Below are 26099 nucleotides of genomic sequence, written 5' to 3' on the forward strand. Positions count from 1 at the left end.
TAAAATAAATTAATAAGATAATGTAGGTACAGCATTTGCACAGTGCTTTACACTTTGTGAGTACTCAATATTTGTAAGCTGTTATTATAAATGCCATTATAATTAGATCTTCATTCTAATTTAACCCTCACCAAAATCTTGAGTAGTAGGTGTTTTTATTCCCACTTAACTTATGAAGATATTGAAGCTAAACAAATAAATAAAGACTAAGTTCTTTGCCAAGAGCTCCATAGCTAATCAATGGGTGAGCTGGGTTTCAACCCAGTCTATAGGACCCCAAGCCCAGCTCTTTAAACATTGTTGGGAAGACAGAGATTCTCAGTTAGTAGGCTGAAATAAGGCACAGGAATCTGTATTTTTCACGCATGCTCTTATGATCATCATGACAGGTGAACAGAGGATGGGTTTAAATGTTTGCTGCTCATGATAAATAAGTACTGCAGCCTGCTTGAACTAACCGTTAATTGAGACATAGTCAGTCAGAATGACAATCACTCCCAACTTTTGTCTGAAAAAACCACTCTAAAGTGGTGAAAAAAGGGAGAATCATTTTTTAAGAGGAGAATCAGATTGGACACTAACATGTCCAACTAATACTACCTCGATGGCAGTTGAATATTTGTTGAGTGAATTAATGAATGGCTTTCAATTAATAAAAATCAAGGTTCTTAAAATTCAGGTTTTTTAAAATTGGCCTGCTCTACCCAAGTTGGGTTAAGTCAATAAAAATTATTCAACTTTCAACTTTGTCTTTTTTTTGCTTAATGAAGTGTCTTTTTTTAAATTGAGGTATAATTGACTTAGAATATTGTGTTAGTTTCAGGTGTACGGAAAGTGATTCAGTTATATATACTTTTTTCTGATTATTTTTCCATTATAGGTTATTACAAGATAGTGAATATAATTCCCTGTGCTATACAGTGAATCCTTGTTGCTTATCTATTTTATGTATAATAGTTTATATCTGTTAATCCCAAACTCCCTCTCCCCTCTCTTTCCCCTTTGGTAATCATAGTTTGTTTTCTGTGTCTGTGAGTCTGTTCCTTTTTCGTGTATAGATTCCTTTATATTATTTCTAGATTCCACATATAAGTGATATCATATAATATTTCCCTTCCACTTTACTTATTTCTACTAATGACTTTTCTGTTCCATTTCTACCACTTTCTAGTCGGTGACCTTGGCCAAATCACTTAATGTCTCTGTGCTTACGTTCGCTTGTCTGCAAAATGTAGATAATAATACAGGTATCTCTTAGGATGGTGTGAGGGCTAGGTGAATATGAAATCTAGGTTGTTATTAGATGCTCAAATCACATTATTGTTTTATAAAGGCAGAGCTGAGACTAGGTGAAGTGACAAAAATAAAGATAAATATTTTAATTCAATATTTTTAAAAAACCAAAATTAATGAGAAGAATCCATGATGAACAAAATATCAAAATGTTTAATAAAGAAAGGATCAGTATTACTGATTTACTTTTCCTTTTGCTTCAGGTTCCAATATGGCTTAGCATGGCACTGTTACTACTAATTTACCTAAATGTATATCTTGGGTATCAACTAGTAGGCTAGATTTTTTTCACATTCCAAATTATTCAGTAGGATATTAGATGGTTGATACTATAGGTCCAACAGTAAATTTAGTGAGCACTTATTAGATCCAAGGCACTGTCCCAGAAAGTGAAAGGATTATAAAGATAAATATAGTCAAAGCTTTCAAGGAATGCACCATTTAAGGGGAGACAGGAATTGGTACAGAAGAATAAGGCATTGCATCATAAATATAATACAGGGCAAGGTGAGCTAAAGACAAAGTGCTTTGACTAAAGACTAAAGTGCTTTGAATACAAAAGAGACCAAAATCTCATATATTTGAGGGAACTGTTGAAATAGTTCTTATCAGAATTCTGATGAGAGGCAATATGGCTTTATTAGAGGGGAGAAGTTGCAGATGATGAGAAAGTACGATACTCAGGATGTATTCTGGAGGTAAGGAACTGGATTTTAGTGGAGAGGTAAAGTAGGGAATTAAGACAGCTCCCGGGTTTTGGCCTTGAGCAATTGGGTGGTTTGTGGGTGCGAGTTACTGAGATTGGGAAACCTGAAAAGAAGCATACTGGGGGATTCCCTCTCCCCTCCTACATTCAGTAGCCGGGTCTATGAAATAAACTGGCAACAGAAAGATTAACAGGAGAAAATGTATACAGATGCATAAACTTTTACTTTGTGCATGGAGGCAACCCAGGAAAAAAAGGTGAATACTCAAAAAGGTAGTGAGATTTGAGAGTTTATATACCACCTTAACAAGGGAAAGGGAAAGGATGTAGGTCTTTTAGAGGAGAATTAATTATTTTTAGGAAAGATGAATGGTCCCTTAGAAGAAGAGATAGAAGAGATGAGAGACTGTGACAAAGTTTGTCTGGATGTGGTGTCCCCTAGTCTTCTCTCCTGTGATAATAAGTCCACCTGTGACAAATCAATCTTCCCTGGTTGATAAGATTCCCAGGGAGGGGATTTATGAACATGAGTTCCTATTGGAGAATCTGTCTTTAGGCAGATAAGGGGAACTCAGAGAAAGCCTCTTCCTACGTTTGCTGTTTCTCAAGTGCCTTCAGCTCAAAATAATCAATATACCAAAGCAGCATGTTTTGAGGTTGCATGTCCTGAACTCCATTAGGGAGAAATATCATGAGCTTCATTTTGAGCATAAGTGTCAAAAAGTTGTAAGATACTCAGGGGTAGATACTAAGAAAGAAGTTGTATGTATGAATGTGGCTCTTCAGAGAGAGAATGCGAGATGGAGATAGATAGTAGGGTGGCATCAACACCTAGATTGTATTTGGAACCACTGAACTGGATGGGATCACATATGTCATGCAGACCATTAGACATGTAGTCAGCAAACAACTCGTCCATGTCCTGAAGCTTTCACTCTTGCTGCTGGTTAGCATGCCATCTAAGCATTGTTCACTTACTTTAGTTCTTGGAAGATGTACATTCAAATTTTCTGATTCCCCATGTGCAATTCTTGTGTTTGATTTGTCTAGCGTGCACATTTCATATAATACATCATTTCATCTTAGGCAGTTTTACACTACATCATCCTAGGAACACTTCACGTGCCGGAAATTGCCTATGCTGGACACGAGACAATTTCTTGAGATTTTGTGTAAGAGTCTGTGTATGAGAAGAAGTCAGAATTATCTGGTGGGATTTCTGATTTTTTTTTCTTAGCTATTGCATATAACCATTTTCTTTCTGACACTACAGTTCTGGGGTATTTTATTTGTTCCCCATTCTGCAGTTCTTTAATATAAGTCAGTATAGGTCATTTCATCTTTTTCATGGGAAATAAACATGATATTTATTCTGTTTTGCTACATGGGCATAACCTTCTTTCCTGCCCCTCCTCCTGAAAAGACAACTCACGTAGTGAGAAGGATGAGGCTGTCTGTTGATTCAGTTGCCTAATGAGAGATAAGTATCAATTTGTCTGCTGATGTGAGATGCATCTGATACACCCTAAACACTGATGATTGTGAGGACCTTCCAAGCAAACAGGAATCCTCGACCTAGAACATTTGCAAGAATCTCAGATCTTTGCGCTGATGTTTGAGAAATGTGGGGATCATAGGAATGATTTTTCAGCTTCCCTTCAGTCATTATGACTCTTTGCTGTCACCCAAAAAGAAAAAATAACGATTGGATTATCTCAAAGCAGCGTAAAGACTGTGACCTTCTCATTTTATATTAGAAAGAAGTCAGTGATGGACAAATAACCTTTCTTAGATGTTTATGCAACATAAATGGTGCAGGGTGATTGTCACCTCACAGACCTTAGCCTAAAATATATAAAATAGAGCCTTGCTTGTGTCGCTCCTCCCACTCCTAGATATAAGATGCAGTGGTGGCAATGATAAAACCTCCCCTTTTGGGAAGAAGAACTCTTGTTTTTGGACAGAAGCTTTCTGGATCAACAATCTCAAGCCACCAACGTAGGGTTATTAATCAAGCTCTAACCTGAAGTCAGGTTATCTCTAACTTTAGGCTGGTTTACCCAGTTAGTGACCTTAGGTCACCAAATGATTTTTCGAACCTTATTGTGCATATGAATCACCTGAGGAGGGTTTAAAATGCATATTCCCAGGTCCTACCCTTAGCGATTCTGATTCAGGAGGTCTGGGATGGCATCAAAGAGCTCGCAAATTTCACAGGCATCCCAAATAATTCTAACATAGGTTGATCCAAGAGACACACTGAGAAATTCTATTTATTCTTTCCTGACATCAGGGAGCTATTGTGAGAGCAGAGCAGATAGGACATCTGAGCATATTTTGAGTGCTTTTTAAAGGAAATCAGGATGCCAATAAATACGAAGTTACTGTGCAGCCCAGTTCTCTGCCCCAGACACTGAAGGGAGTAAAAGTCTCTCCTCTGTGCATCAAAAGGAAGCCCGGAATCTCCTCTCTGCATCCAGCCAGCTACAAAGGGATTTCCTACGCAACTGTACTTTGCACCGGGCTCCAGTCTGCTAGAAGCAAAATTGGTCTGATTATGAACAAGTTGCCACGAGATGAAAACATTTTCCTCAGCTGTGATTGAGGATGCCTTGATGCTAGAGAGCTGCGGGCTGGCCGTGCTCTGAAGGCGCCTTGGTGAGAAGTGGACTTGCAGGAAGCTTGCACGGCTCTGTGGGGGAAGGGAAGCAGATACTCTGCACAGCACTGAGTTCAAACATCCTGTGCCTCTGTAAGCATTAGGTAATTAAACATTTCCAAGCCGAGAAAGAGAAAAAGCTCCACGGCTGTCCATTTCACCCCTGCCCTAATACCAGTCACTTTAAATGTGTTTCCTCAGCAAATATTTATGGAGCACCTACTCTGTGCCAGGCACCGGCTGGGGGAACAAGACACCATTGCTCCCCTCCCGTGAGCAGTTTACACTCTCCCGAGGGATATCAACAAGTGGTTGTCAATTGCAATCCAGGGTGAGTGTGGAAAATGCTAGGAAAACAGTAAGCCACCTAACTCAACCCACAGTGGGGTGGCAGAGGGTGCAGGGAAGGGTCTCTACAGTAACTGGCAGCCAATCTGAGGCCAAACGAAGGAATAGGAATTAGCCAGGCTCTTAGACACATAGACCCAAGTTTTATTTAGGGTTTAACTATTCCATTAGGCAAATTACTCATCTTCCCTGGGCTATCTTGAGAGGCTTTCTTTTTTTTTTTTTAATTTATTTTATTGAAGTATAGTTGATTTACAATGTTGTATTAATTTCTGCTGTACAGCAAAGTGATTCATATATATATATATATATATATATATATATATATATATATACACACACATATATATTCTTTTTCATATTCTTTTCCATTTTGGTTTATCACAGGATATTGAATAGAGTTCTCCATGCTATACAATAGAACCTTGTTGTTTATCCATTCTATATATAATAGTTTGCACCTGTTAATCCCAAACTCCCAGTCTATTCCTTCCTCCCCTCCCCCTGAAGCTTTCTTAATAAGATCTTGAAAAGTACTACACAGTACTTGGCCATGGTAGAGTAATAATAATGATAATTCTATTTAATCAGACTTCACCGGGCCAGATTCTGTAATAATAACTTTCAATATATTATCTCATTTAATTTTTGCCACAACAAGATGCGAGGCAACCTCATTTTACAGGGGAGGAAATTGAGGCTCAGGAAGTTCAACAACCTACCCCAGTAACACACCTGTCTGAAATCAGAGTCTGTGTGATAGCACACCCCTGGAAAATAGCCTGACACCAAGAAGGGGCTCAGTGAAGACTTACTGAATGAATAGAGCCTTCAGCAGATACTAAATGTCAACAAAGCAAAAAAAAATTATGATTACCATTAAAACAAAAATAATAAATGTTTACAGGAGAATAAACTAACTCATTTTAAAATGATCCATCATAAATATAACATAGCACTTTTCTGCTTTTAATATATATGGGTCATTTATTTCTTATAACCCCCATGGGAGATAACTAGAGTAGGTTTTATAATCTCATGTTACAGGTAGAAAAGAAAGAGTATAGATATTACTGATAGTAGATAGATTATTCCTCACAGAGATGAAAAGATTAAGGCAAATAGAGATAAGTTTTAAATTGCCCATGGTCTCATAGAGACCAGAAAGCAAACTCGTGAATCCTACACCAGCAATTTCTCTTCTGCTCATCTTGCTCTACACAATATAGATTGAAGATGGCTTTGGGGTGGGCAGCACTCTGTTCTAGAAGCACTGACTGTGAATTTGAAACATGGTTGACTGTCTTGAAAATGCAGGGCATTGGTCGCATGGCAGCCCAAGCGAAATCCTTTACTCAAGATGCTTCTAGTTGCAACAGGAAAATTCATCTAACATATGGAACAGCAAAAGAGTTATTACCTCTTCCTTAGTTCCGCAAATATCTGCTAAGCACCCACTGTGTGCTAGGCATTCTAGGCTTTGGAGATTCAGTAGTGCAGGGGATAGACAATACATAAGATAAATAAGTGGAATATAACATAAGGTTATAAGTGCAATTGAGGAAAGTAAAGCAACAGAAGGTCTAGAGGTGTGCGTGTTCTCTTTTAAATAGGATGTCGTGCAAGAGATAACATTTTAGCAATGATATGAAGAAGGTGAGAAAACAAGTCATATGGATATCTGGGAAGGAGAGTTCCAGATAGAGGTAATGGTCAGTGCAAATGCCCTGAGGCAAGAGCTTATCTGGTATGTTCAAGGACTAGACATGAGGCTAGTGGGGCAGAAGTTGAGTGAGCAAAGAGAGAAGTTGTGAGAGGTGGAGACGAGAGATGACGACAGGCAGATGCAAGCAGGGGCCTTAGAGACCGTTACAAAGACCTGAACTTCTGCCTGAATGAGGTAGACAGCCACTGCTTATAAAATGCTCTTTTTAACAGCAGGTCAATAATAAACAGTAAGGGGCCAGGGTCAGAAGCAAAGAACCCAGTTAAGCAGTTACTGCCATTACCTAGTTTCACATAAGTCCTGAGGCAGGGAGCCCCCCAGAGCTGACTAATTCCCTGGCTGAAGTACAGCATGGAGGACTCAGATTCTCTTCATCTCCCTGCCTTGCTATCCTTGGAATGTCAGCTTTGTCCCAAGACAACTGCAGCCATTCAGGGTGTCACACTCAGAGAGACACAACAATATCCAGTGAAAAAGACATGGTTGTGGGGGTTTTTCTTGACAATTTTTTTTCTTCCAGATGTCCCTAATGATTTCTTATGTTGTCCCCTTGGCCTCAGTCTGAGTCATATACCCACTTTTAAACCGACCTGGACAAGGAAAGTGGGATCAGCCTAGCTGCTTTACACAGATCAGGCTTGCATCTAAGCTTGGTACAGGATGGTCATCGCCGAGTAGAGGATGCCACAATGCAATCTGGGCTTTCCAGCAAGGAATGGGCAGCCATTCCAGGTAGTCCAACAACAGTGTCAACTACAGGAAGCAGAGGCAGACCAATTCTAATGCTACCACTGGGCAAAGGGTGGAGGTTCACTGGCTAGTTCTTTGTAGAACATTTGGCTCCAGTAAATCCAAATGCCAAGCTTCCCCTTGGCTGACTTCCTTAAAGCTGCTGTCTGGACGTATGAGAGGATAACTTGCCTTTTGTTTTCTTCTTATGTTACTGATGAAGCAGGCTCAGCATCATCCCACTTATTGTCTATGCTACTCGTTAATGTAATTTAAAAGCCAAGAATAAATAACTAAGCACACGGACACTGTAGAGTGACACCTGGTTTTGGGCCCAAGGTTTCAAGGAAGGATTATGCCTTTTTCTTCAGTGTTTACTTTTTATTTTTATTTTTATTTTATTTTATTTTTTTAAACATCTTTATGGAGTATAATTGCTTTACAATGGTGTGTTAGTTTCTGCTTTATAACAAAGTGAATCAGTTATACGTATACATATATCCCCATATCTCTTCCCTCTTGCGTCTCCCTCCCTCCCACCCTCCCCATCCCACCCCTCTAGGTGGTCACAAAGCACAAAGCTGATCTCCCTGTGCTATGCGGCTGCTTCCCACTAGCTATCTATTTTACGTTTGATAGTGTATATATGTCCATGCCACTCTCTCACTTTGTCACACCTTACCCTTCCCCCTCCCCATATCCTCAAGTCCATTCTCTAGTAGGTCTGTGTCTTTATTCCCGTCTTGCCCCTAGGTTCTTCATGACCATTTTTTTTTCTTAGATTCCATATATATATGTGTTAGCATACAGTATTTGTTTTTCTCTTTCTGACTTACTTCACTCTGTATGACAGACTCTAGGTCCACCCACCTCACTACAAATAACTCAATTTCGTTTCTTTTTATGGCTGAGTAATATTCCATTGTATATATGTGCCACATCTTCTTTATCCATTCATCTGTCGATGGACACTTAGGTTGCTTCCATGTCCTGGCTATTGTAAATAGAGCTGCAACGAACATTTTGGTACATGACTCTTTTTGAATTATGGTTTTCTCAGGGTATATGCCCAGTAGTGGGATTGCTGGATCATATGGTAGTTCTATTTTTAATTTTTTAAGGAATCTCCATACTGTTCTCCATAGTGGCTGTATCAATTTACACTCCCACCAACAGTGCAAGAAGGTTCCCTTTTCTCCACACCCTCTCCAGCATTTATTGTTTCTAGATTTTTTCATTATGGCCATTCTGACTGGTGTGAGATGATATCTCATTGTAGTTTTGATTTGCATTTCTCTAATGATTAATGATGTTGAGCATCCTTTCATGTGTTTGTTGGCAATCTGTATATCTTCTTTGGAGAAATGTCTATTTAGGTCTTCTGCCCATTTTTGGATTGGGTTGTTTGTTTTTTTGATATTGAGCTGCATGAGCTGCTTGTAAATCTTGGAGATTAATCCTTTGTCAGTTGCTTCATTTGCAAATATTTTCTCCCATTCTGATGGTTGTCTTTTGGTCTTGTTTATGGTTTCCTTTGCTGTGCAAAAGCTTTTAAGTTTCATTAGGTCCCATTTGTTAATTTTTGTTTTTATTTCCATTTCTCTAGGAGGTGGGTCAAAAAGGATCTTGCTGTGATGTATGTCATAGAGTGTTCTGCCTATGTTTTCCTCTAAGAGTTTGATAGTGTCTGGCTTTACATTTAGGTCTTTAATCCATTTTGAGTTTATTTTTGTGTATGGTGTTAGGGAGTGTTCTAATTTCATTCTTTTACATGTATCTGTCCAGTTTTCCCAGCACCACTTATTGAAGAGGCTGTCTTTTCTCCACTGTATATTCTTGCCTCCTTTATCAAAGAAAAGGTGACCATATGTGCATGGGTTTATCTGTGGGCTTTCTATCCTGTTCCACTGATCTATATTTCTGTTTTTGTGACAGTACCATACTGTCTTGATTACTGTAGCTTTGTAGTATAGTCTGCAGTCAGGGAACCTGAGTCCTCCAGCTCCGTTTTTCTTTCTCAAAATTGCTTTGGCTACCTGGGGTGTTTTGCGTTTCCATACAAATTGTGAAATTTTTTGTTCTAGTTCTGTGAAAAATGCCATTGGTAATTTGATAGGGATTGCATTGAATCTGTAGATTGCTTTGGGTAGTATAGTCATTTTCACAATGTTGATTCTTCCAATCCAAGAACATGGTATGTCTCTCCATCTATTTGTATCATCTTTAATTTCTTTCATCAGTGTCTTATAATTTTCTGCATACAGGTTTTTTGTCTCCTTAGGTAGGTTTATTCCTAGATATTTTCTTCTTTTCATTGCAATGATAAATGGGTGGGTTTTCTTAATTTCATTTTCAGGTTTTTCATCATTAGTGTATAGGAATGCTAGAGATTTCTGTGCATTAATTTTGTATCCTGCTACTTTACCAAATTCATTGATTAGCTCTAGTAGTTTTCTGGTAGCATCTTTAGGATTCTCTATGTATAGTATCATGTCATCTGCAAACAGTGACAGCTTTACTTCTTCTTTTCCGATTTGGATTCCTTTTATTTCTTTTTCTTCTCTGATTGCTGTGGCTAAAACTTCCAAAACTATGTTGAATAATAGTGGTGAGAGTGGGCAACCTTGTCTTGTTCCTGATCTTAGTGGAAATGGTTTCAGTTTTTCACCATTGAGGATGATGTTGGCTGTGGGTTTGTCATATATGGCCTTTATTATGTTAAGGAAAGTTCCCTCTATGCCTACTTTCTGCAGGACTTTTATCATAAATGGGTGTTGAATTTTGTTGAAAGTTTTCTCTGCATCAATTGAGACGATCATATGGTTTTTCTCCTTCAATATGTTAATATGGTGTATCACATTGATTGATTTGCGTATATTGAAGAATCCTTGCATTCCTGGGATAAACCCCACTTGATCATAGTGTATGATCCTTTTAATGTGCTGTTGCATTCTGTTTGCTAGTATTTTGTTGAGGATTTTTGCATCTATGTTCATCAGTGATATTGGCCTGTAGTTTTCTTTCTTTGTGACATCTTTGTCTGGTTTTGGTATCAGCGTGATGGTGGCCTTGTAGAATGAGTTTGGGAGTGTTCCTCCCTCTGCTATATTTTGGAATAGTTTGAGAAGGACAGGTGTTAGCTCTTCTCTAAATGTTTGAGAGAATTCGCCTGTGACACCATCTGGTCCTGGGCTTTTGTTTGTTGGAAGATTTTTAATCACAGTTTCAATTTCAGTGCTTGTGATTGGTCTGTTCATATCTTCTATTTCTTCCTGGTTCAGTCTCGGAAGGTTGTGCATTTCTAAGAATTTGTCCATTTCTTCCAGGTTGTCCATTTTATTGGCATTTAGTTGCTTGTAGTAATCTCTCATGATCCTTTGATTCAGTAAGTGTATTACACCTTTCCAAGCAATAAAATGGACAACTTTAAAGAGCTTTTTAATTGGGAGATTAAAAAAAAAAAAAGGGATGACACACAAATGACCTGCAGTTCAAAACACAAAGTCCTGAAGTCCTGTCACTTACATTTTATCCCACCTGTTCAACACACCATCCAAATGCTGCAAACACCAGACAGTTCAGAGGAACAGTGTTATAACCCCTTAATTGCTACATCACCCAATAAGTTACAATTAAAAAGCTCCTTATAAAAAGAAGTCCACCTATCCACAGATATTGGAGAATCCCAGGCTCTTCCGTACATTACTGAAAAAAATGCAAATACATTCATAAAGGCAAAAAAACTTTAGGTAACATGACAACCCACATCTTTCGCTGGTCAGACTCTACTGGCCACCTCAGTATTGCGGAAACGTTCCATCGATTTTGGCAGCCCAGGCCATGAGGCCTCCCACAACATCCTCAGCTGTTAAAGAGTCTAAGTCTGTCCAGGACTGCAGGATCTTCACGGCTTTCTGGGAGTCATTGCCCAGTTTGCAGATCACATAAATGGGGAGAGATGCCCCTTCCGGTGTGCCTTGCTTCCCTTCCCGGATTGCTTCTCCCAAGAGTTTCAGGCTCTCTGCATTCCTCCATTCCAAATGTTTCAAAGGGATGTGTAGGGTGTGAGGCAACCAACACAGGCCCACCTCCACTGGAGGCCTGACGTCCAGCAACAGGTGGGGTGACCCGGAATCCACAAGCCACTTATAGTCGACAACAGAAATTCGCTCCTCCGGGCTCAGCAACTGTAGGGAACGGCAGTTATCGGTGGCCGAGTAGCCACAGAAGCTTTCGTAGTCCTGCAGATCAGTCACAGTGGTCAGCTCCCCGCAAGCTGCACAGTCGGGCCTGCGCCTCCGCAGCCAAATACAGCGGAAATGACCTCCGAGGGCATCAGAGAGCAACAGGCTGCCACTGTAAGAGGGGCGCAGACCTGCAGCGATCTTCAACACTTCCAGCGCCTGCAGGCAGCCCAGGACCCCGGTAACCACACCAAGCACCCGGCCATCCGCGCAGCTGGTCGCCGTCTCCACCAGCGGTGGTTGCAGAAACACGCAGCGATAGCAAGGCCCACTGCCGCAGTGGTAGACCGTGAGTTGGCCCTCGAAGCGCAGGGCGCTGGCCGACATGAGGGGCCGGCCGGTTAGCACACAGGCGTCGTTAACCAGGTAGCGTGTGGGCGCGTGGTCGGAGCAATCAGCCCCCACGTCACAGCGGCAGACCAGGTCTAGCGCCGTGGCTGGCGTAAGCGCCTGGGCGTAGGGCACGCACTCCACCGCCGAACTGAGACGGCGCAGCGTAGCGGCGGCCGAAAAGACCTTGCCCTGGCTGGCCAGGGCCTCACCGTGCAGCACTTGGCGGGCCAGGTTGCTCGCTTCTACTACGACGTAGTCCACGCGGCCCTGGCGGCCGACGCCGGGGGCTGCCGGGTACTGCTCCAGTGGGCGGCCGAGCCCCCCGCAGCCCACGACCAGCACGGACGCGGTCGCCAGGCGCAGCTGTCCCTGCACGCCCAGCTCGGGCAGCACGAGCGGCCGGCTGTAGCGCAGAACCTCAGCTCGGGACAGGGCGGCCTTCGGCGGCAGGGGAGACACCGGGATCGACCGCTCTGACTCCTGCTCGGCCAGAAGAGCCGCCGCCAGCCTCTGCTTCAGGGAACTCAGCTCCTCCTCACGCTGGGCAACTTCAGCCTGCAAGGTGAGCACCTCCTCCCTGGCCGCCATGGCAGCCTCTTCCAGTGTTAATTTTTAATTTATTAGGTAGAGCTTTTTTTTTTTTTTTAATAAATTATTTATTTATTTAATTATTTTTGGCTGCGTTGGGTCTTCGTTGCTGCATGCGGGCTTTCTCTAGTTGCCGCGAGCGGGGGCTACTCTTTGTTGCGGCGCGCGGGCTTCTCATTGCGGTGGCTTCTCTTGTTGCAGAGCACGGGCTCTAGGTGCGCGGGCTTCAGTAGTTGTGGCACGCAGGCTCAGTAGTTGTGGCTCACGGGCTTAGTTGCTCCGCCGCATGTGGGATCTTAACGGACCAGGACTCAAACTCGTGTCCCCTGCATTGCCAGGCGGATTCTTAACCACTGCGCCACTGGGGAAGTCCTAGGTAAAGCTTTTTTTAGAAAAAGAAAAATAGAAGAAGAGTATATAGGTACCTTTATAATAGCATGATTAGGGGTAAGAATATTGAATTACACTCATCTACTTATTTGGTAAATACTGGGTACTAGGTGTTGAAAATATAGCGGTACTTGAAATAGCCAAGGTCTCTTGTGTTACGGAGCTATCATTCTAATGGGTGAGAAAGGCAACTAAAAAAGCAAACTTTCAAAAACACAAGCTATTTCAGATGGTGACAAGCCATAAAGCGTATAAAATGTGATATTGGGGTTGTGGCTGCACGAGGTGATGGGGAATGTTACATTAGATTGTTCTGTAAAGGCTTTTTTAAAGAGGTGAGACCTGAATAATGAGTAGAAGCCAGGTTCAAAAGACTTGTTGGAATACTGTTTTGACCCAGGGAATAGTAAGTGCAAAGGCCCTGAGGCAGAAGCAAACTTAGCATGACCAGAGAAAGAGCAGGATGACTGGAGTGGTGAGTGGGAGAAGGATGAGGTCGCAGAGGGAAGCAGCAGCAGCTTCAGGTGAGTCCTTGCAAGCCATGGCAAGTAATTTGGGTCTTATTCTGGGTATTATAGTCATTAGAGGACTTTAAGCATGGGAGTACCCTGAAGTTTTAAGAACTAGTAATAAAATGGAAGACTGGTAATTTGACCCTCCAACAAAAGCCTAGGGCATTTCACCCCAATGGAGAGCTTCAGAAACATAACCTTCCCTTAGAGCTGTATTGAGAAAGTTAAACCTCATCTCTAAACTCAGACTTTTTTGTCGCGTGCTGTTTGTTTTGTTTTTGCTTTCAACCCAGAGGTCTTCATACTCACCTCTCCCAGTAAAACATTACCTGTGGTCTGGAGCTCACTGTGGTATCCTTGCCCAGGACCACAATAGGAACTAGTAAAATTTTAGTTTTAGTCAGTGCCTGGAAATTGATTTTCAAGGCATTGTTGAGATCACTTCAGTTTGGGAGCCCATAGAACTGACAGTGTCCTTTCAGTGTCCCCTTTCAGTTTGGGGAATGGGGGAACCTGTTTTTAAAAATTTTACTCTTTACCATACGTGGCATTTCCATACTTTTGGCAGCTCTTTTTTTAAAGAATCACTGTACCTATTGTTTCAGGAGTGATTCTTCTGATCATGATTTAAAACAACCTTTCCCTATATTATGGCACAAGTCAGTTCTTGGTGTATGCCTCCTCCACAACATTCATCAAGTATATCAGGCAATTTCAAAGCAGACAGGTCTATACAAACGATACTCAAGCAAGAGGTAATGATTTCCAGATATTGATACTAAGTGCCTATTTTCTGAGGAAAACCGATGGTAATTTTCTACATCTTCCCATTCACACATGCATCAGAATTTACATTCTTGCTCTTTATTAGTCTATGATGGATGCAAACTGCAGCTTCTCATCAGATGTATCTGAGAGAGGCTGTTCTAATAAGTAATTTACAGCTTGCCAAAGATAAGCTGTCCTTACAAAATATTGTTATTTAATAGCAATTTAAACCAATTCATGAAACGAAAACTGAAAAAATAATTCATAAACTTTATCTCCCCCACGCAAAAAAAAAAAAAAAAAAAAGCCCCACAGGTATTACTTTTTAAATACTTGCGTTTCTTTTCACATAAAATGATAATCTTTGTATCCCTAATAGAAACTTGAGGGCATTGGCAAGAACGAACTTACCAGAGTAGATAGTCTGGGTTTGAATCCCAGTGACCCCACTTTCTGTGTCCCTTTAAATAAGTTACATAACCTTTTTTGACTGAACTTTACTTTCCTCCTCTGTAAAATGCGGGGGAAAGTAGTCTTTCCTTTATAGGCTTGTGAGCATTAAATGAAATCAACCACAGGCAGCACAGAACCTGACACCGAGTACTTGCTAAGTAAATGTTAGCTATTATGCTAATGAAAGAGCACAGATTACAAGAAAATAAAAATAACCTGTCATCCCACCACCCAGATAATTATTTCTCTTTAATGTTTAATATTTGGTAAGTTTGATACATTTTTTTTTTCAAAATGAATTTAAAGTGTCCATCAGTCCCATGTGTTTACTAAGCGGATTACTTACACACAGGTGCAAAGACAAGTTTCATCTTTGGGAAGAACAGTAAACGTCTGTGGAAGATTCTAGACTCAGTTTCTACCTACATGATGCCAAAACAATTGAAAGGAAATTATAGGTAACTAACTGCCTCTACATCATCAACAAACATGAGCAATTAATTAACACTTGTTACTCGTGATCAAAGTATTATTTGTCCACGTGATGTCAGTCAGCAAATAGGTAACTGTGATTGTAACACTTCAATTCATAGCATATGGGAGTTCGAAGGGAAGTGGAATTGTATAAATGGAGGAGCTGGGGCACAGAAAGAAACCAAAACACAAGCAAAGCTACAAGTTTCCATCTCCATGTTACTCCTGAATGTCTCTACCACTCAGGTTCCCCTGTCACATTATGGAGTTAGATTAGCTCTCTGATCTCCTTTCCAGTTAAAAAATACCATGAATCCGTGGTCCCTCACATCTGGCCCCCAAACATCTGTTAGATTTTTCTGACTCCTTTGTAAGCCAGTTTTTTTCTTTCACCTAGATGCTGAAATACTTGCTGCTTGCTTGCACAAATGTGCACAAAGATGTGAGAAAGGAAGTCAGCAGCCCCTCCAGGGCCTCTGTGGGGTCTTTTGGGCAACACTCAGGTTAATCACATCAGCAGTGCAGCTCAGGGCTCTGAATTTGGCTCCTGATGAAACCCAGCTCCCTCAGACTCCCCTGAAACATTCCACATAGAACATCCACCTGTCCCAAATTCACATGGGCAGCAGGGGCCTGACAATGGGAAAAGATTCATGACTGGAAATGACTTTCCAGAAGTCCAATGAAGGCATTGAGACAGGGACCATGTCTAACTTGTTTGCCTAATACAGTGCCTGGCACTTATAGAAAAGTTGAATAAAATTTGTAGTCACCACTGAGCAGGTACAATATTCCAGACACTAGGCTTTTCATCTGTCAGGTACTTTCTAAGATCTGACTTCTTAGAAGAGGCAGCCTGACACAGCAGCGAAGAGCACAGGCTCCAGAAATGCACACCCACGTTTGCATCCCAGTTATGTAACTCTGAGTATGCATTTAATCTCTCTGTGCCTCTGTTTCCTCATCTGGAACATAGAGAAAATAATTGAAGCCATTTCAAGGGCCCTTGTGAGGATGAAATTAGGTAATATATATAAAGTATTTATAACACAGCATGGAATATAGTCACCATCAATAAATGTTTGCTCTCTCAGTATTAGGACTAATTTAATCATTATACCAACTCTGTGAAGGAGGTATTCTAATACCCAGATTTTGGCTGAAGAAACTGAGATTCAGAGAGTTTAAATGACGCAGTGATCCCTCTCAACTTGTTAGTAACCAGAAGACCTATGATTTAAACCTAGATGTGAACACTCAAGTGAATTAATAATGTTGACCTGTGGTGCTTCAGAGACCAGGTGCTGGAATCAGGAAGCTGAGTCGGAATCTTGGCTTTGTCATTACCAGCTGTGTGTCCTCAAGCACATACTAAAAATAATAGATCCTATATCATAGGGGTGTTGCAAGGCTTAAATGAGATAATGCTTGTTAGTATTTAGCTCAGGGATCTGCACTCAGCAGGAGCCCCATAAACATTCTTTCATTTTTTTGTAAGGAACAGCAATGGCCTTAGTCACCTCCACCCACGTCCTCCAAAAGCCCACCCACACACCTCAGAGTCATCCTTGACTCTGCATTCCTAATTTCCCTCAACACACCTGCTCATGTAGTCTAAGTCCTATATCATTCTTCCTCCTGAATATCTCAGATATAATCTCTAGAATCCCTTGACCTCTCCAACACCATTGCCACTCTCCTAGTTTGGGCACCATCTTCCCTCCTCTGGATATTGAAGCAGCCTTCTTGGTTTTCTCCATCCTCCTTCTTGTCTTGACCACCTCCAGCCTGTTCTTCACCCTGTACCTGCAGTCGTATTTCTCGTACACACATGTCACTTGCCTCCCTAAATCCTTCAGGGGGCTCCTTTGCTCTTAGGATACTTCCAGCCTCACTCTCTGTTTTCCTTCATGTCCCCTGTGCTCCATTTTCCCTCTCATGCCGTAGTCCCTCACCTCCAGCACTACACATGTGCTGTCCTCTTTGCCACAAATATTGTTCACCCTCTCTTTCCCTGGCACACCCCTACTCATCATTCAGATCTCAGCCTTGGTTTCACTTTTCCTAATAAGCCTTCCCTAACCCTGAACTCTCAGCTTGATGGCCCTTCCAAGAGGTCCTGGATGTTATCTCTCATAGCACTTGCCAAATGCACTATGATTTCCTTGCTCCTTGCATGTTTCCTCTGCTAGATCACAATCTCCATGAAGGCAGGGCCATATATAATGTGTCTACTACAACTACAAGTTGTATAAGCAGCCCTAACGCCCAGCACAGGGCCTGGCACATCATGCTACTGAACAAATATTATTGAATAAATGCATGCATGAATGAATGACCACCAGCTTTCCAATCAGCAAAGCCCAAGAAGACAGAAGACTCTAAGAAAATTCATCTTAGTGGCAAGAGTGATGTTTCTTATTGCTAGTTCAATGCCCTGTCAATAAAATTGGTGGATGGGATTCCTTCAAACTTAAATAATTTATCACAGAATAGAGCTGCCAGTTTTCAATGTGCCAGTACGAGTGGCTGCCTAAAGACCCAAGTTAGACCAAATGGCGGCAACATTATATTTTCAAATTGTCAAAACACTTTTACGAATATTGTTTCATTGGATTTATATACCAGATCTGTGGGAGAGTGAGGTGAGGGCTCCAAGACAGGAAGAAGTACAGTTAGAACTCATTTCTCCTCTCAGCGTGTTACTTGCCCACATGAGGCTGCCTGATGTACAAGTAATGTGGCCATTACCCCAGCCCTGGTCTCTGAAGACATATTGCTATAAAGCAGTATTCCCACTGTGGGGATGGGGAGTGGGATAGGATTTTGCCCTCCAGGGGATATTCAGCAATGTCTAGACATTTTTTTTAAAATTTATTTTTATTGTCACGACTGAGGCAGGGAGGGCTTGATACTGGCACGTAGTAGGTAGAGGCCAGGTATGATGCCAGAGCTCCTACGATGCACAGCATAGACCTCCTCCCCCGTCCTTCAGTCCCCCCACCCCAGCCTCTCTGCCACCACCAGCAAATCATCCAGCCCCGAATGTCAGTAGTGCTGAAGCTGAGGAACCCTGCTAGAAAGCAAAGTTCATAGACAGAAACAGAGGGGAACATAAGTGTGTAAATCTCTCCAGATGCAGAGAGACCGGTGAGTGCACAGACCATTTAAAGGCATGAAGTTTGAATTAAAACATAAGATACTCTGCAGACCAAACAGAACTCCTCACAGGCTGTGTGTGCAGTGCGGACTCTCCGGGGAAGTCTTGGCTGAAGGAGCAAGTCTTGCTCTGTACCTCAAGAGCAACAGGTAGAACGTTCTCTCCCCGGCTGCCTCCTGAAAGATTTACTATTATGACCTCTCAGAATCAAGGAAAAACTTGGGTTAAAAGTGTTTTCCAGAGAAGACATTAAACCTGATCACTCCAATACCTTTTCTTGTATCTCTAAAGGGTGGCCTAAGGGTCAGAAAACTAAGATCTCACCACCTGGATTCAGGTGCTGGGTTGCCTTAAAATCCTCCAATATTCTCATCTGTCCAAACGGAAATAGTGCTGCCTAGTATTGGGGAATAAGGCTGGAGTGGATATCGTAGTCAGAGAAATCCAGAAGAAATATATTGTTATTACCTTAGCATGTTGATCCCTTTTCATACTGTTCATGGTTTAATTACAACCCAGAGCTGTGCAGGAGAAAAGCAGACAAGGCAATTCCTTTTGAGGAATTGGAAACACATTCTGGATTTACATTGGAATACTTTCTTCTTACAAAGGCTTTGAGACATAACACGGACTGAATAATTGGGTTGTTCTTTATCCAGCTTGGATAAAGGGAGGTTGATGTCCACTCTTTCCGAATGAAAGCCAATTAGTGCATAGCCCAAACATAGAAGTTGGAATCTGCTTTATATATTTAAAACATGTTTTATAATTCCATGAATTTGGAGTAAATAGGGGAAAGAGTGAATTTGAGTTGTGAATAACTGTAAAAAATTTTAATGTAATATTATTTTCATATTCATAAAGTAGAATTAAGAAACATCTTACAATAGACTGACTAATAAACAGAAGTACTCACTATTCCCCCATATAATTCTTGAGGTTCCCTACCTTCAAACATTCCTATCAGAATGTTCTTACCACTCACATCTTTACAGATTCAAATTCTCCCTGTCCTTCAAATCCTACCTCAAATGCCACCACCTCCAGGAAGACTTCTTGGAATCTGATCCCATGTCCCAGTTAGATGTGAGAGTTTCCTACTGTGTACTTACTTATCTCTTACTCTCTTATGGACCTTCTGTAATTTTTAATATATTGATATTTATATTTTTCATTTATTTCTTTATTTCTTACCTCCCTACTCACCTTTACACTTTGTGTCTTATCCATCCCCCCACTCCCACAGCCTTTGGCTTTGTGTTTTAGAAATAGTAAACCTTCAATGCATATTGACTCTCTGGGGTCATTGATGGGTAGGTGCATGGATTTGGTTAGATTTCTCCCACATGATTATGCTAGTCATTAGCAAACCCTTTCTTTCAAATAGGTCAGAAGTAAACTTGACCAGCCCTGATCAAATTTTCACAAGTTCCAAATAAGTAGACAAAGAAGTTTAGTCTCATTCTAGGTATTCTGTCTTACACTAGACTACACAGGAGAGAATGTCGAGATCACAGAGCCCAGGAAGCAGCACAGCATCTACACAGCGTGGGAGTAGGAGTGAAAAGTCTGCACTGGAATCTTAGCTCCTCTACCTGCTTACACTTGGCAAGTTACTTAATATCTCTACACAAATTTCCTCATGTATAAACAGATAAAATAATAACATTTACTTTATTATAATTTTTAAGAGGATTAAATGAGCTCTTCTAGGTATAGTGGTCAGCAGAGTGGCTGGACCTAGTAAGAACTCAGATTTGGTGGTGGTTGTAATTATGATTCTTATCATCATCTATTAAAATCAGATCATATTTCTATGGTTTAGAATCTATCATCCATCTATCTATCTCTCTATCTATCTCTCTATCTATCTATCTATCTATCTATCTATCTATCTATAGGCTACTTGCTCCGACGTCTCAATAAATTAGGAGAAGTTATTTGTCTACTTTTTGTAGGTACTTAGAGAATTAGCATAAAAAATTTGGTGGGAAATGTGCTTGGCTTTATTATGCTTTTCATTCTATAGTCTTTTCAATGAGAGCCAAAATATTCTGTTATAAATGACTATTGTTTCTTTCTTTGCTGCATGGTAGCATCTGCTCTAAATTGAGCCTCTCCTCCATCTTCAGAATCCTCTTTAGTCTTATCTGTGGCTGCCTACCTCTCACTTGCTTTAGTCTCATGCCAAGACAGCTGACTCAGCAGCCGGTCCAGTCTGCCAACCAGAAATGTGGATCAAGTCTCCACTGACTTCTCAGCTAGGTCTGGGGGATGCCACAGTGATCAAGACAGTGCACCCTTTGCCCCCACCGAACTTATAGTAATGCAGTGAATCAAACACTAAACAATTTATTACTTTATTTTTTTTGGGTGCACATATTGTATTTTTAATTGATTTTAGTTGATTTTATTAGTTTAAAATAATCAAATATTTCAGTCATTAAGTTGGAAGAGAAAATTTCTCTGAAGGTAAATTGTAGGCTGCAGAGAGTGGAGGAGAGGATCAAAACCCTTTCTTGTCCAGCACCTTGTCTTTCAGCCCTCAGCTGAAACGTCACCTCCTCAGGGAAGCCTTCTGCGACCATCCAGGCAAAGCAGCCACTCTACCACATCCCCTATTTTATTTTCTTCAGTCTACTGTTTTTAAAATTAAGGTATAATTGACATAGGTTCAGGTGTGCATTATGATGATACTATATTTGTAAATATTGTGAAATGATCACCTAAATAAGTCTAGTTATCTGTCACCATATATCATTACAATATTTTTTTCTTATGATGAGAACTTTTAAGATCTACTCTCTTAGTGACTTTCAAATATGCAATACAGTATTATTAACTATAGTCACCGTACTTTACATTACATCTTCATGACTTGTTTATTTTATAACTGGACGTTTGTGCTTTTGACCACTTTCACCCATTTTGCCTGCCTCCCACACCCTGCCTCTGACAATCACCAATCTGTTCTCTGTATCTGTGAGCTTGGGGTGGAATTTTTTTGCTGGTTTGTTTTAGATTACACATATAAGTGAGATCATATGGTATTTATCTTTTTCTGTCTGATTTAGTTCACTTAGCATAATGCCATCAAGTTCCATGCATGTAGTCACAAATGACAAGATTTCCTTCTTTTTATGGATGAATAATATTCCATTGTATATTTGTGTGTGTGTGTGTATACATACACACACACACACACAAAAAGCATACTTCTTTATCCATTCATCCATTGGTGGACACTTAGGTTGTTTCCACATCTTGGCTATGGTAAATAATGCCGCAGTGAACATGGGGGTGCATATGTCTTTTTGAGTTAGTGGTTTCATTTTCTTTGGATAAGTACCTAGAAGTGGAATTGCTGGATCACTATTCTTTTTTTCATCATCTGAAATAACCTTGTTGATATAATATTTACTTGTTTATTGTCTATCTCCTTCTTCTAAAATGTAAACTCAGTGAGCTAAACCTTAATATATTATTTACTGCTGTATCGCCAACATCTAGAAGGGTGCCTAGAATTTAAAAGCTGCTAAAAATATTATCTTGTATCAATGGATGAATGAACTAACAAAAAGAGGTTCCTCTTCCTTGCAGATCAGAAAGTACCAAATTGTGAGTTTCACACACTGACTGGAGAGTGTGGGGAAATTGATGGCAATTATGTCAGAATTCCCCTTGTTCAGTTCAGCTCAATTCAGTCCAGCACATATTTATTGAATTCCTATTATGTGTCAGGCAGCGAGCCTCACACTCAGGATTCAGCAGAGAAAAGTCAAAGTCCTACCCTCCTCCCACTTAGAGCCTGGCAAGGGAGATAGACACTTTATAGCAGTGATCAAAGTAATTGAATAGCATTTACTTTGTGCCATGTAGAATTCTAATCCCTTTCATAAGTTACCTTATTTAATCCTCATCACAGCCCTGTATGTTGGGAGCGATAAGTATACCCGAAGAAGAGGGCAGGTATTTTATCTGTCTTGTTTACTATTGACTCCTTAGCACCCTGGCATACATAGATGCTCAACAAATATGATCAATAATAAATGAGTGTTTTAAAAGGGGAGGATGGTATTTGAGAGTCTGTAGCAGATGGATTTGACCCTGTCTGAGGCATTAAGAAACCTCTCTCTGATGATGTGACATTCTGTTTAAGATTTGAAGAATGAATAGGAATTTGCTCTGTTTTGACCTGAGAGTAAAAACCTGGGCAGTCTCAGCCTGACTGATCTTAAATAATCTAGTTTTTCCTCCCTGGAATTTAGTTTATTTCTTAGCAAAATGAAAGACTGTGATGATGATATTTCCCCAAAGAAGGTTGTAAAAACATGTTAAAACAGAATGATCAGGGTAACTTTCCCATAAGAATTGGGCTTCAGTGAGAGAAGGCAACATAAATGGGACCAATGGGAATGGGCTGCTGGGAGGCCCCAAGTTCATTGGCCCCAAGGCAAGGGCTCCGGCTGGGACTTTGCAGGACAAAAGTGATTGCTTCTGATCTCCCAAGAGGTCAGTCTAAAGAAAGCTTGGAACAGCCTGGTCCACAGTGCAGCACTCAACAGTCTCCCAATTAATTACTTTTTTTTTTTTTTTTTTTGCCATTTGATGTCGGAACCTGGCATGTGGAAGTCATCTAGGGTGTTTCTTGTCTCTGGGCCGGACTCCAGGCCCTTCTCTCATGGCACCTAAAATGGGTCACCTTTATCTTTCCCTCCTCCTAGGCTTCTCATTTCCCTTTCTCTTTCTGCTCTTGGGCCCTCCCTCCAGGCACCTCTGCCATTGCCTTGGAGCCTCCCCTCTCCTGAGAAAGATTCCATCCTCTCCTGGTAGCCCTGCTCTTATCTGTGATGACATTAGGCATATCAGAGTCTAGTTCCACTTAAGGAGTAAATGACTGCTAACTCTTTATTTGCTAGGCCTTCAGTAAGATAAATGCCTTTTAATAGGAACTTTTTGTAATTAATACCTAATGCAAAAGCATGGATCCTTTTTTTTTTAACTGGGCAAATACCATATTATTATTATTGCTCTTACTGGATTGCAGACCACACAGCTGGACAAAACCTCAGAGATGGAGGCCAAGCCGTCCTTTACCCGTGGACCAGACACTTAGTAATGTAAAGGCGAATGTAGCAGGTTGACCAAAACTGCCTGACACCGGGTGATCTTGGGTGGCCTTGGGTGACCCTGGGTGGCCCTAGGTGATCTGGGGTGACTCTAGGTGACCCTGGGTGGCACTGGGTGATCCTTAGTGATTCTGGGTGACCCTGGGTGATTCCGGAATGACCTTAGGTAGCCCTAGGTGATGCTGTGACCCTGGGTGATCCTGAATGACCCTGAGTAAAAGCATGGATCTTTAACATTGACCTTTTGGGACTCTGTAATCCCAAAGAATCTTTTCAGGACCTCTTCCTGCTGTCACCCCTTTAATGCTGTATTATAATAGTTTATTAGTCCTTGTAATAATGCACTGCATTAGAGCAGGGATGGTATCTTATATCCTGTATCCCCATCGCTCAGTCTAATGCCTGATATAACTTAAGGTAGCAACTAATTGTTGGACAAAAGTGGTGAGACAAATGATTTACAAGAAGGGTGTTTAAAAAGCTTTGTTACCCTGACCCTTCAAGCCAAAGCATGAAATGAAATACCTTACTCCAGAGGTTCTCAAACTTTAAAGAATCATGTGGATTGTTAAATACTCAGATTCCTTGTCTATCGCCAGAGAGTCTGAATCAATAGGCTTGAGGGCTGTGAAATCTGCATTCTTTACAAGCTCATCAAGTGATTCTGGTGTAAAAACACTAGATTTCCTCAGGGGGCTGTTTGTCTTTGGATAAATTATTATATCCTCTCAGCCAGTCTTCTCTTCCGTAAAATGGGATTGTTCAGAATCAAAGAGAAAAAAAAGATGTGAAAGCACGTTGAACAGTTCAAATAGTGCAGAACAAACCACCTGCATGGGAATCACCTGTCCAAGGAGATTTCCAATTTGTCCTTCCTGTCCCTTGCCCATTCTGCAGATGGGTAGATAGGGTCCATAGGCCCCATTCTGCAAATGGGTAGATAGGGTCCATAGGCCTGGCATTAAATCAGGCATTTTAATGGCACTGTGTTTAACCTTTCATATAAGCCATCCTATTTTGCCCTCATGATATCATGTAAGATTCTATTATTATCCTTATTAGATCTGTAATGAGGCTTAGAGATGTTGAGTCAGTTGCCCAAGATCACACAGTAAGTCAATATCAAAGGTAGGCTTCAACACTAGCTGTCTAATGGCAGCACCACCCTCTTAACCACACCTGCTCTTTCACTACTCTGAGGTTGGTATGTGGCCATAGAAGCTCAGAGAAGGCTAACAACAACAGTAAGAACAGCATTGGCAGTGACAGTTTACCAAGTGTCTACAAGGTACCAGGCACATCGTATGCTTATCTCCCTTCATTCAAGAATACAAGAGGAAAACCTTGTTCCCATTTTATAGATGCAGAAACTAAGTCTCACAGGTGTTAAAGTTGTGTTTATATCTACCCAACCAATGAGTGAACGCACTGGGATTCACACTCTGTCAGCTTGACCCCAAAGCCCACACTCCTTCCATTTTGACTCATTACTGATCAGGGATTAGAAGTTCTGTATCTCTCAGGAAGATGCCTCTGGATTTGCTCTTCTGTTGTGATTTTGAGATTATTCACACAACCAATCCAGACCTTTTACGCATTGTTTAAACAGCAACTTACTTGGGATAGGCCCAACCTTGCCAGGTCTCTGGGTCTAAGGAAGTGAAGGGTTGTATGACTATCAAAGGGCTAAAATGTCCTGTCCCCACCAGTAGTTTGTCATCATGTTGCAATGATCCAAAAATCAGGGAGAGAGCATGTTGGTGAAAGAGTGGATTTGCATCCTGGCCTGCACTGACACTATAATTACTTATGGCTCTAAGTCTTTGCTCTTGTGGGCAGACCAACACATTTCTCCAATGCTAAGTTAAGTAGTTTTGTAAAGAGGAGAGCCCATAAAGGCTCAAAAATTATTCTATCAGATTTCAAGGCACACTTTTATATTAAATCTTATTTTAAAAAATTTCACTCAGGGGAATACTGGTTTTCCTTTGAGGATCATTTAAATCATTTCCTTGTGCCTCTGAATGCAGCACAAAAACATTCATCTATTTCTCTTTATCATATTCACTGGTGTCTTTGACAGAACTTATAAATCCCCAACTGGTGCCTTGTGCTTACCTTCCAGTGGTAAGGTTTACGAAGTTATTACTATTTCCTGGGTCATAACCAAACCAATTCCCCAATCCAAATGGTTTATATTTGGCAATTGGTCCTTTCCTTTAATATTCTCATTCTCTCTCTCTCTCTCTCTCTCCCTCTCTCTCTCTCCCTCTCTCCCTCTCTCCCTCTCTCTCTCTCTCTCTCCCTCTCCCTCTCCCTCTTCCGCTCTCCTCTGCCCTCTCATTTGCAATCTCAGTGAGAGTTTTGGTAAAGTTGTATAATCCTTGCATCAACTTACTCGTTACATATTGTCATATGCCATCAGGGTGCACGGCTTGGTGAAGGGCCATTTCACTTGGGTTTAGCCTCTATTCTTGTGCCGTGGCTTTAAATTTGTACAGCAAATAACTCAGAACCAAGTTATTGCCTCGGTGTGAGTGCTGGCAGGAAAAAACAGCCGTAGTGGAGCACAGGATCTGTCTGTGTT

At 41.1% G+C, this 26099-nt stretch overlaps 1 protein-coding gene and 1 pseudogene across 5 annotated transcripts in view; one reads left to right on the forward strand and one right to left on the reverse strand.

Moving 5' to 3' along the window:
* Positions 1 to 26099, forward strand: part of PPP2R2B (protein phosphatase 2 regulatory subunit Bbeta) — a 689017-nt gene that overhangs the window by 222908 nt on the left and 440010 nt on the right. The gene's annotated exons all lie outside the window — the stretch shown is intronic.
* On the reverse strand, positions 10979 to 12969 carry LOC309658021 (adenylyltransferase and sulfurtransferase MOCS3 pseudogene; annotated as a pseudogene). Its single transcript has one exon. The product of its transcript is annotated as an adenylyltransferase and sulfurtransferase MOCS3 pseudogene (transcript).

Source organism: Balaenoptera physalus (assembly GCF_965194825.1).
Source record: "Balaenoptera physalus genome assembly, chromosome: 3".
Taxonomy (NCBI): domain Eukaryota; kingdom Metazoa; phylum Chordata; class Mammalia; order Artiodactyla; family Balaenopteridae; genus Balaenoptera; species Balaenoptera physalus.